This window comes from Phodopus roborovskii, unplaced genomic scaffold (assembly GCF_943737965.1).
Source record: "Phodopus roborovskii unplaced genomic scaffold, PHOROB, whole genome shotgun sequence".
In the NCBI taxonomy this organism is placed as follows: Eukaryota; Metazoa; Chordata; class Mammalia; order Rodentia; family Cricetidae; genus Phodopus; species Phodopus roborovskii.
The window spans coordinates 2,071,454-2,083,784 of record NW_026126622.1 but is presented as its reverse complement, the minus strand read 5'-3'; the positions used below and the strand labels follow the sequence as shown (position 1 = coordinate 2,083,784).

The 12,331-nt window shown below is 40.8% G+C and overlaps 1 protein-coding gene across 1 annotated transcript in view; it reads left to right on the top strand.

Moving 5' to 3' along the window:
- Nucleotides 1-12,331, top strand: part of Entrep2 (endosomal transmembrane epsin interactor 2) — a 388,380-nt gene that overhangs the window by 316,844 nt on the left and 59,205 nt on the right. The gene's annotated exons all lie outside the window — the stretch shown is intronic.

Here is a 12,331-nt window from a genome sequence, read left to right as displayed (position 1 = left end):
CTGAAAGTTATGAAACTGAATTACATGATTAAGTTCAAGACTAGAAAAAATTAAATGCATAAAAATGTGCTTTGTTGTGCTACATTTACAGTCTAGGAAGAAAGGGATGCTACTCAGCAGGCATTTGTATCTGTGAATAGAGGACCAAGAGGGGCTGAGCATAAGGGAACCTGTGTCTTGCATATGCCCCTTGCAAAGCAAGTGCTGCACTAGGAAGGAAGTACCTGACCCAGTTTCCCCTGGCCTCCCAAACCAAAGCTCCTGGCTTTGGTGGCAGTGGGTGTGTGCCAGTGCTGTTTTACAATGAAGCTATGGAGAAGAAGATGAGAAACACCGCATATCCTAGTTAATTTGACCATGAACCTGCCTCTCGAGCATCTCCCCATTTTCCTTTTGTTCTTGTTTTTGCTTGAGTTTCCATCAAGAAAAGATACCTGGTGAATCTTATTTTCCCATTCACTAACATAATTCTCTTCAGACCTTTCTCTATTCTAGTAGGTGCAGCCATTCTCTGGTGACAGTGCTAATTGATAAGATTTCGGCTGAACGTGCAGCTAAGTCCACATAATTAACAAAAGAGTCCCAGGAGAAGGTGGAGGTTGCAGCCTTCACCATAGCTCAACAGACAGAGCCTCCATGTGAAGCCCCTCAGGTCCTCTCCAGCAGCCTGGCTTCTCTGCTTAGCTCAGGAGTATGTGAGCATGCCTGACTTAGTGATGGTAGTTCCACCACACACAGAGGTCCATGGGGATGGTCAGGACGATGCCACATCCTTTGATGATAAGCTTGGATTCCTGGAGAGCTGGTGAGGCTGGCTGGGTATCCCACTTGACAGAGGCACTGCTGTTAGGCGTTCTGGCTGGCATCTCCCAGGCTCACATCTGGATTCTTCCTTTCTCTCTCCATCCTTATCAGGATGACACATATGTGCTGAAATACTAACATCTCCAACCTGAAATAGACTGGTTGTTTCACAGATAGCATGAGGGCTTAGCAAAGACCCAAAAGAAGGGAAAAAAAAAACAAAAACAAAAACAGTAGGTAAATCCCCATCCCCTACAACGTTTAAGAAAACTTTGGGCTTAATTAACTGACTTAAAAAAAAACAAAAGCCCTGTCTTTTAAAATATGTCCTTAAATATTTTATGCACATGCAAATAATTATGACCCCATAATGCTGAAGTTTGGATTGTGAATGTCTCTTAAAGGCCTCATGTGTGAAAGTGTCCAGCCTGTGGTACTAGGGGAAGTGGTTAGGCCCAGAGGGAGAGAGTCAAGTCATTGGGGGTGTTTCCTAGGAAAGGGATATTGGAACCCTGACCATATCCCCTTCCTCCTTCCCGTTTGCTTCCTGGCTGTGATGCATACAGCCCCCTTTGCTACATCTCTTCATGAAATACTGTTTTATCACAATTCAGAACGACTTGGCCAATCAACCAGGAGTCAGAAAGCATCTATTCCCCCTTCTGAGTTCATGATCTATGGCACTCTATCCCAGCAACAGAAAACTAACAAACCTAGATTCTCTCAGATTGTCCATTTTGAAGGAATGGATTTTTTTCTTTAATGTCTATCCTTACTTGTGTATGCTTCAACATGCTAATAAGAAAACAAAGAATGCAGCAGCTTCCGGCCTTTGACAACAAATGAGTACTTCTAGACTGTTTTCCTGTGTTCTGGGGTGTGAACATCAGAAATAGATAATAGTAGTTGGTTCTTATTAGCAGGCTTCCTTGATGGCTTCATATGCTGTAGTCAAAGTAACATACTGATAAACACCCACTCAATTTTAAAGGGGTAAGTTTGCACTTGTGATATTAGGAGGAGCCAGGCTGAGGCTAGTGGTGCCCTTTATTATTATTCTGGATCCTCTGAGTTCACATGAGCTGGATGAGAATACTCTAACTCCAATGCTGAGGTAATCCTGCCCCCAGAGCTAAGTGGAGAGAGATGCTGAGTCAAGCACACACTGACCCTGGGCTGGGCTGGTAGAGTGGCCCTGCCCAAGGTACTGAGAGAGGTCAGTGTGTTGTTAACATGGTCATTTTACTGTGTAGCAGAGCCTGAGTTGTTTCCCTCCTGTCTGGCTGGAGTGACTGAGCCTTTGGCCAGCAACTCCCCAGGCCCCACTCAACCACTACCTCTGGTGATCCTCAGTCTACCCCCAGTGTCAATGAGATCAATGCTTTTAGATTCTACACATGGGTGAGATCATGCAGTAGGATAAAATGTGTGTTCTCAACAAAGTAGAAAGAATGAATATATTACAGGCTCCACAAATACTTTGTATGAGGTCATGTGTTATTAACAAGCTTCAGTTAAGCTTTCTACTGTGTGTGTATGTGTGTTTCTCAAAACATTATGTTGTATAGGATAAAGACATGTAGTGTTATTTGCTAATTTAAAATACATAAGCATTGGTCATAATGGCACATGCCTTTAATCTCAGCACTCAGGAGGCAGAGGCCAGCTTAGTCTAAATAGTATGTTCACGACTAGCCAGGGCTAAGTAGTGAGACCCTGTCTCATCAAATAACCAGTGTGTGTGTGTGTGTGTGTGTGTGTGTGTGTGTGTGTGTGTGACTGGCATGCCACTGGTATCAGATATAAAAGCCCTGGTTTACTGTTTCTCTGCTGTCTTTTTTCTACTGCTTAACTAATGCTTTATTTTCTCATCCTCTCTCTCTCTCTCTCTCTCTCTCTCTCTATATATATATATATATATATATATATATATATATATGTGTGTGTGTGTGTGTGTGTATATGTATGTACATGTATATATGTGTGTGTATGTATGTATGTACATGTATATATGGGTACAAAGTGTGTACATGTGGAGGCCAGTGACTGACATTGGACTGTCACCCTCTATTGCTCATCAACTTATTTTTGTTTAGATGGTGTCACTCATAGATCCCTACTGTCACCAATTGGCTAGACTAACTAGCTAACAGGATCTAGGGATCTGCCTGTCTGTCTCCCAGCTCTGGGTTACAAGTGCTGCTATGCCTGCCTTTTTACACAAGCACTGTAAGTGCAAACTCAGGTCCTCTTGCTCTATAGCCTGAGTAGCTGCAGGTTTTAAAAGAAGTTCCTCCTCACTTATCTCTTCTGACTTGAGTTTAGAGAACTCTGTGATGTCCCCATGCCATATGTGACCCCTAGGATGGAACTGACACACTCAAGCACAAGTGTGTCAGCCAGCTCTCTATTGTTGAACAAATGCTTGTGAAGATCAACTTATCAAAAGAGAAGGCTTATTTGGGCTCACAGTTTTAGAGATGCCCAAACATGATTGCTTGTCCTTTTGGGACCATAATGAGGCAGTGATATTAAAAAAACTAAGATCCAGAATTCGTTCAACCAACATGGTGGGAAGGCATCATGTAGAAAAAGACAATAGTTTTCAGGGTTTTTATACAGAGAACCATAGAATCTAAAAATAAAGATACTTTGGCTTATTCCTTCCTCTTTGTATTCCTTATTTCCTTCTTTTGTCTTACTGACCTGGGTAACATTTGAAGTACTATATTGAATAAGTGTGGAAACAGTAGAGCCCATGTCTCAATCCTAATTTTATTGGGAATGCCTCACGTTTCCCCCACATGGTGCATTTTGTCTGTGTGTCATACATAGCCCTTATAGTATTGAGATGTGTCCCATCTATTTTTAGTCACTTCAGAGGTCTCATCATGAACCTATGCTGGGTTTCGTCAGGAGACTTATATGTCTATTGAAATTCTAATGTGATTTCTATGCTTGAGTCCATTTGTGTGATCTAGTGCATGTGCTGATTTGCGCATATCCCTGAACCTCTGGGATAAGGCCACTCTGATCATGATAAGTGACCTTTTTTGCTGTGCTCTTGAATTTTGTTTACAAGCATTTTATTGAGGATTTTTGTATCTTTGTTGAGCGCTGAGAATGACCTGTATTTTCTTCTTGTTCCTTTTTTTTTTTAATTTTTATCTTATTATCTGGCTAATTCTATGATTATCTGACTAATTTTAGCTTTGTAAAGAGGTGGATAGTATTCTTTCCTTCTCTATTTTGTTGACTAGTTTGAGAATTATTGATATTGGTTTTGCTTCAAAGGCCTGATAGAATTCAGCAGTGAATCTGTTTGGGCCTAGATTTTGTTTTCAGTTGGGAGATTGTTTTAATTGCTACTTCAGTGTGATTATTTGTTGTAAGTCTTGGTTTAATTTTGGTAGGTTATATGCATCCAGACATTCATTCACTCCTTTTAGATTATCCAAGATAGTGAAATATGAGTTAATCAGTCTAGTAGAGTAGGTAAGCAGATGAGGAAGAGGAAAATACTGAAGACTACAAAATCAACAAAATAACTGAAATGAATACATATCTCCCAGTATTAACTCTGATTATTAATGGTTACAGATTCCCACTCAAAGACAAGGCTATCAGATTTATTGTTGCATATAAGAGATACCTCAACATCAAAGACAGATGTAATCTCAGGTTGAAAGGGTGGGAAAAGGTATTCTAAACAAATAATTTTAGGAAACGACAAGTGTGACTCTGTTGCCACATCTGACAAAAGGGACTTTAAACCAAAACTAGTCAGAAGAGAGGAAAGTCATCTCACACTGAGTGGAAGAACAGTCCATCAAGAAGACATTATAGCTTTAAACACCTGTGCAACAGACAAGAACACGCCCAGTTTCACAGGGGAAATTCTACTAGTGGTGAAGACACATTAACCACACCACAGCAGCAGTGGGTTTTGGAAGACTAGCTGAGGATATGTGGGTGCCTGACAAACTTGTTTTCTCCTTTCAATGCATAGCTGGAATCCCTGTGATGCACCGCCTAACCCATGAAACCCCTCTAATCTAGTAACCCGCCTAACCCTGAAACCCCTCTAATCTAGTAAAGCTCCCAAGTCCTGAAAAAGTCTAGATGGCACAGAGTAGTGGCTCATAGGATTCCTGTTGACTGAGGAAGCACTGTGTGCCCAGCATGGCTGCCATGGGTGGTCACATGACCCTAAAAAGGCCCCTCTGGGTTGCCACTACACAACCCACAGTAAGAAACTACAAGAAATATACCAGTCAAGTCCAACTGTTAAATTTGCATTACACCATAAACTTGGGCAAGGAGGTGGGTGTGGTTGGGTCAGAACCACACTAGCAGGACTTGTGAGCCTAGCTGTAATTGGCTTCTTTACAGTTTGTTTTATTTAGTTTGTAAAACGAGTTCTACTATGTAAGTCAGGCTCTCTTTGAACTCATCACCCTTCTAGCTCTGTCTGCCCAGTTCAGGGATTGCAAGTGCACACCACCACACCTAGAAAGTTCACCTTATAATTTTTTTTTAATATTATTTTATGTGTATGGGTGTTTTGCCAGCATGTGTACCACATGTGTGCCTGGTACCCACAGAGGCCAGAAGAGGATGCCAGATCCCGTGGAACTTAAGTTACAGGCTGCTGTTAGCTATAGTATGGGTGTTGGAAATCAAATCCCCAGTAAAATAGAAGAATCTCTCCAGCTCCCAAAGTCCATCTTTTTCAAAACAGTTCCTCTTATCTGTGGCCACAACCATGCTGACTCAATCAACTCTTCATTTACATTGCAGTGGGCATTATAAGTCACCTAGAGATGACCTACAGTACACAGGAGGTCCACAGTTGTGTACAGATAACAATAGCTTAGCGGGCGCTCAAAGGGTGGGGTGGGGGTGTTCAATGCCCAGTGGATAGTAAGAGATGACTGCAGTTTATTCTCAACCATCTCATGTATGTGGAAGAAATTATTACATAATCTCAGCTTCATCTCTATGGCCCTCAAAGGGTGGGGTGGGTGTGTTCAATGCCCAGTGGATAGTAAGAGATGACTGTAGTTTATTCTCAACCATCTCTTTTATGTGGAAGAAATTATTACATAATCTCAGCTTCATCTCTATGCTTGTCGTTGACACCAACACAGCTCATGCAAATGACAAAACTGTTTCTGTGGTGCAGGATATTCCCAGGGCAAGGAAGGCAGGTTGGTTTAGCGAATAACTTTTTTTTTTTTTTTTTTTTTTTTTTTTTCACTCCAAAGAATCTTCTAGTGGCCCCAGGGAAGAGACATCCTAATAACTCTTTTCCATCAGTTATTTCACTGAGTTTGTGATTAATTCTAAGAAGAATTCTGGAAACCTCATGATTATTTTCTTGACCCTGACATCTGGGTGGGCAAGCAGCTGACAGATTTATTTCAAGAGTGCCCCTTGGCGTTGGGGTCACTCTAAAATATACAGCAGAGCTTTGCAAATGAAACCACAGTAATTCTTTGTGAATCTCTTTGGAGCATTTAAAAGCTAACCTGCCCCCTTATTTATGGTCCATCAGCCTGTCTGGGGGTAGAAAGGGCTTACACAACAAAAAGAGAGATGTTGCACTCCTGCCATTCTCTGATGGAAGCAAAAATGAGCTAGATATGTGACCTCCAGATGCTGCCAAAAGAACAGTGTTTCAGGAAGGCTGAACCTAGGAGCCAAGTTATTAGCCCAGCACAGGCAAGACAAGAGAAGGGAGACAGAGGCCATTGAGAGTGAACTGTTGATTCACAGAGGGCATGCCAAAGTCACAACTTGAAAGATTTTAACTTTAGTCGGTTGAAAGCATATCCACCCTGTGTTTTCCATTCAGTATTCAATAGATTGTATAAGGCAGCCAAGTGGTGACTTGCTGTTCAGTTCTGCCCAATTGTAGCTAATGTGAGCATTCTGGGCATGCTTGAGGTAGGTGAGGCTGAGCTGTGCTAGCCAGTAGGTTCAGTGCAGAAATCCATTTGTGGCTTTACTGTGTTTTTAACTATGATAGTTTGTTGGTATATAACTGTTACCTGTTGAGGACCACACAGTGCTCAGAGCATTATTTGCCACTTAACTTCTGAGTCCCAGATTTCTGGGACCCTGATAAAGGTCAGAAAGAGCCAGTATCATTTGTTAGTGCTGTTGTCTTTGTTGTTTTAGTTATAGAATAGGTCCATGAAAACCAGATGTTAGTTTTCAATTGTGGCAGAAAACGTACAACATAAAACTTCCTACCTTAACCACGTGTACAATATCGTGAAGCCCATTTTCTGGCACACCACCATCACCACTACCTGTCTACAAATTTCCCATCTTGGAAGACTGCTCCCTCCTCTTTCCTTGTCCCATGGATGTGGCTGCTCCAGATGCTCCACCTGTGCAGGATCCCACAGTGGTCACCCTTCTGCAACCGTGGCTCCTTTCATCCAGCGTATACACCAAGCGGACTTGCTGGGTACATGGTAATTCAAATGTAATAAGAAATGCTGCACTGATTGCCATAGAGGCCACACCATTTTGCCTTCTTGCCAGCAATATACAAGGGAATATATAAGTGAATACTAATTTGTATACATTCTTGCATACTATTTAAGGAACACTTCTTTATTGATTTAATAAAACTAGTATCATTCTACCAAAAGCAGACACAGACAATGTAGAAAAGGAGACCTGGAGATCACTTAGTAATATATGTACAAAAGTCCTTGAAAATAGCAAAAGGAAATACATATTCATGTTTGTAAATCATGCACATCATTACAAAGCCAATTAATTCCATTCAAGGACCAAGAAGGAAAATGACATGGTTATATCAGTTGAAGCATGAAGAACAGTTGGCAAAATTGAACATCCTCTTGCGATTTGAAAAGTAACTTATCAAATTTAAAAAAATATTGTATGAAAAAAAATCTATTTTCCATCAAAAAGGGAGTCAGAACTCCCTGATCTAATCTTTAGAATCGAAAAACAGTCATGACTATTTTCAATAATTTCATTTTGCGAAGTGACAACTGTACCTAATCTGACTGTGTTTTAGGGTACTATGTTCTTAGCATTTTCCTCATCAAATAATGTCGAAAGTAATTAGAGAAATTGAGGTCATATTTTTAAGAAAAATATAACAACAAAAAATGACTTAGAAAAATAGGCAAAGGTAATGACCTCAAGCTAGAAAAGTGACAAATGTAACACAATTGATGGTGAGAGATTGGATACTTTTCTTCTAAAATCAAGAACAATGCAAGCATGCTTATTCTCACAGGTCTTATTCAACATGGACACAGTGATGGAAGTCCAAGTCTATGTAGTCAGACTAGAAAATAAAATAAAAGGCATACTGACTGCAAAGGAAAACAAAATCAACTAGGTTTACATGGCATTGTTGTCTACATATAAAATCATAATGGAAAATTTTAAAGGACAGCAAACAATACAAACAGATAACACCAACAAAGAACTAATAGATGGGTTTGGAAAGGTTACAGGACATTGAAATACACAATTTGATGTATTTCTCTGCCTTAGAAATGAGAAAGAAGGCACTGAAATGTAAAATGAAGTATCATTAGTCATTCAAAATACGTATAAATCTAACAAAGCATATATCAGACTCATTCGCTGAAAAGTCTGTAACAGTAGTGAAATAAATCAAAGAAAATGGTGAAATGTGCTCTATTCTTGAACTTAAACATAACATAAAAATCAGTGTCCATTCTTCTGAAATTGATGTGTAGGTTCATTTTACTCTTATCAAAATCCTAGCAAGAATTTTTATAGACACTGACAATCATATTCTAAAGCATATATGGGAAGAAGAAAAAAGGAATGAGGAGGAGGGGGAAGAGGAAAGAAATTTTGAAAAGAAAAAATGGGAAGAATCCTCCTCCTGTTCATTTTCTGGATTATTGCTGCAGTAATCAAGACAGACAGACAGACAGACCAGTGAAGCCAGAAACAGATTCACATGGACATAAAGCGATGCAGAGGAGAAGGCAAGCCACAGATATCAGATCAGGTAGACATCTCTAGGCAAAAATAATCAGCCTCAACCAAAGTCTTGTATCTTACACAAAAATTAGCTAAACTCATTGAATCAAAAAGCAATGATAAAAAACTAAGGCCATTAGAGAAAATCAGTAGAGCACATCATTAGGACCTAGGGCTTAAAAAAAAAAATCATCAAAACTTGCCCTACAAGTAATTGTCCTAAGATGATGAAAAGGAAAATTTAACAGAACCATGCACTGTGTCTACTGGCTCTTGGATTCTGAAGTTATGATGGTTTTGTTATGTTGCATTTAGTGTCCTGTTTCTAATTCCCTTCAGTCTGTTCCAAAGGACTGAAGATCTGTCAGTGTGAGCCTGCCCTGGTAGCTTTGGCGAGCTTCAGTGTGGCTTGCTTGGTCACAGACATGGTCTGTTTTTTCCTTTCTCATTGCCTTAGAAGTTCCTTTATCTCTTGTCTACCTGCATTATTATTATTATTATTTATATTATTCCTCTTCTTTTTCTTGGGTTAGTCTCTCATTTCGGTGAACTCTCCCTTCATTACTTTTCTTACCAAAATTATAAAGCTAGGATATAATAGTTAAGGATACTGGCACTGTTCTGGTGGCATATAAATTGGTAAGAAAACAAAACAAAACAAACAAAAACAGTGGAAATTTCCCTGCATCATCTACTACAAAGGTCCCTAGAGCCCAGTAGCTCTACTCGGCAAGTATATTATACTCAGATGAAATGCTGCATGTGTATCCTGTGAAACAAATGCAGAATGGCCTAGCAGCTTTACACTTAACTACTGTCTTAGTTAAGTTTCTGTTGCTGTGAAGAAACACTGTGACCACAGCAACTTTTATAAAGAAAACATTTAATTGAGGGAGCTCAGTTACAGTTTCAGAGGTTCTGTTAATTATCATGGTAAGGAAGGAGCATGGCAGCATGCAGGCAGATGTGATGCTGGAGTCTGAGAGTTCTACATCTTGCAGGCAACAGGAAGATGAGTGACAGTTGCACCTAGGGAAGTTTGAGCAAAGGAGGCATCAAAACCCATCCCCACATTGACACACTTCTTCCAGCAAGGCCACACCTCCTAAGAGTGCCACTCCCTTTGGGAGCCGTTTCTTTGAAACCACCACAACTACCAAGCACTGCCAACAACTGTAATGTCCATCAGTAGATTAGGCATAAAAATAGAGTGTATTCATGCTATATAATATGCCAATAAGCATCATCCACCTGCGTTTAAATATAGTAACACTCTAGGAGTGCGTAAAGTTAGCGAACATGTCAAATGAACCAAAGTGCCAATGGTAAAACTAAAAATATACAGATGGAAGCATGTGAGTGGTCACCAAAATAGTGAGGGAGGTGGCGAGCTTGCTGGGCAGTGGAGAGGAGTCCTGTGTGTGTTGGTCTTGAACACTGGTGTGTGTGTGTGTGTGTGTGTGTGAGTACTCTTTCACAACATGAATGGCGAAGTAAATGTGCAAGGTCGAAGACAGTTACATCTCCTAAGATGTGATGCTGTTATGACAGACAGTAGTGTGTGCCTCCAGCATCACCTAGGGAGAATTGTTGAAGAAATAAACGAGCTTGGATGCTTGTGCCTTTATTGGTAGAGATTTCACTTGGGTAATTCCAAAACTATTAGGCTTTTCATAATAATGTCATGTATGCACATACCAACAGGCAGGTCAGTTATATTTAGCTATACTCCATGAATTTCCTGCTGAGGCCTGGGCTGGAACCCTTCAGTTCCCCAGAACTTAGTCTTGTATCTTTCTGACGGTCATTAGTTCTGGAAGGACAGTGCAGAATCACAAAGCCTAGGGAGGTTGAGTCTCAGATCTCCCATGCTAAACCTTCTGCCCACATTGGCTTGGGAGAGCCAGCCACAAAGCCCCCCCAATTCTCTATCCTGAGGGTGCACTGGGATGCATCTGAAGCTGTTTCCTGTGGATTGATGTGGAGACACAGGGGACATGAGCTCTCACTGGGAAAGCAAAAGCTAAAAGGAAGGAGCACTTTGAATAAACACTTAGAAGCCTAGGAAAGTGATGAAAGGCTCATAGGAACTCAGAGAAAGAGCTTTGGTGTGGACACAGCTCAAGGGTGCAGTTTAACATATGGGGACCTGAGCGCTATACCTGCAGGGTACATGCCTTGTAGGAAGAGCCAGCCTCTGATGAATCCCTGCACACTCCTTAGCTCTGTGGAAGTGGTGAATGTGTCCCCACTCCTACACCCAGCAATTAGGAATGACAAGCATGATACATGGAGTCTGTGGCACCACCCTTTGCAGCACACCATGCAATGAAAAAGTCATTTGTTACATTTACAATGGGCCAGTATTTGTTGAAAATAACACGGGCACTTTGAGTCACCTGGTGTGAAACATTTGTGGGGATTTATTAGAAGTGAGCACCTGCTAGTCTAAGGAAAAGAGTTGGTTTCATGTTACATGTTACATCAGCTTTGAATAGAATCCCACAGATTTAAGTGAATGTTTTCTGTTTAGGCATCTTCTATACAGGTTTTCTTTTCTTCTTCTTTTTTTTTTTTAAATCCCATTTCTGATCAGGCACTGGTAAGTCTGTTCTTTTTCCCATGGCTGAGAACATCATACGTTTTTTTCTGCTTTGCCACTGTTCTTCAAAGTTCTGAGAGTGCATTTGTTTCCTTCCTTGGCCCTTAATTTTCTGAGCTGTTTTAACTTATTGAGAATCACCTGACAGTGACTGTGCATCTGAACCACACACAGTATGACAACAAGCTGTAACTTCAGTGAAACAAAACGAGAGTTGGGTAGAGGTGGAGATGGAAAACTCAACGAAGCCTTGAAGATTAAGATGGGCTGCATATTAATGGATGGAAATGAGTTTCAGGGGTCTCAGAGTGATGGAGTATGACAGGAAACTTCTGACTATGAGAGAATGGGGCAAAGCACATCTCCACGGACCAATAAGTGGATGAGTGATTTTCAGAGTACATTTATTTCTGTGATTCACCTGCTGTTTCATGGTACTTAAAAGATTCTTTCCAAAAACTTCTGAGTGTTTGTGTGTGTGTGTGTGTGTGTGTGTGTGTGTGTGTGTGTGTGTGTGTGTGTAATACACACGTGTGCCATCAGAGGACAGGCTTGGGTACTGGTCCTCACTTTCCACTTTGCTTAAGAGGGTGTTTCTAGTGGAGGAGGAGCTGTGGTTGGAATGAATTGCATGAGAGAAGAATCTGCTGACTTCAAGAATCTATTTTCTTTGTCGCTGTGTACACCAAACTGGCTTTTGTGTGAGCTTCAGAGACTCTCCTGCCTCTGCCTCCCATTTTGCTTTAGAAGCACTAAGCTACCTTGCCTAGCTTCCCATAGGCTCTGGGGATTAAGCTCAGACGCTGGTGTGCATTGTGGCAACCCCTTTACTTTCTAAGCCAGCTCTCCAACTCCACTTTCTTTTTCTAATCGTTGCTTTTAAAAAGGGATGTTGAAATAACCCATGGTGGCATT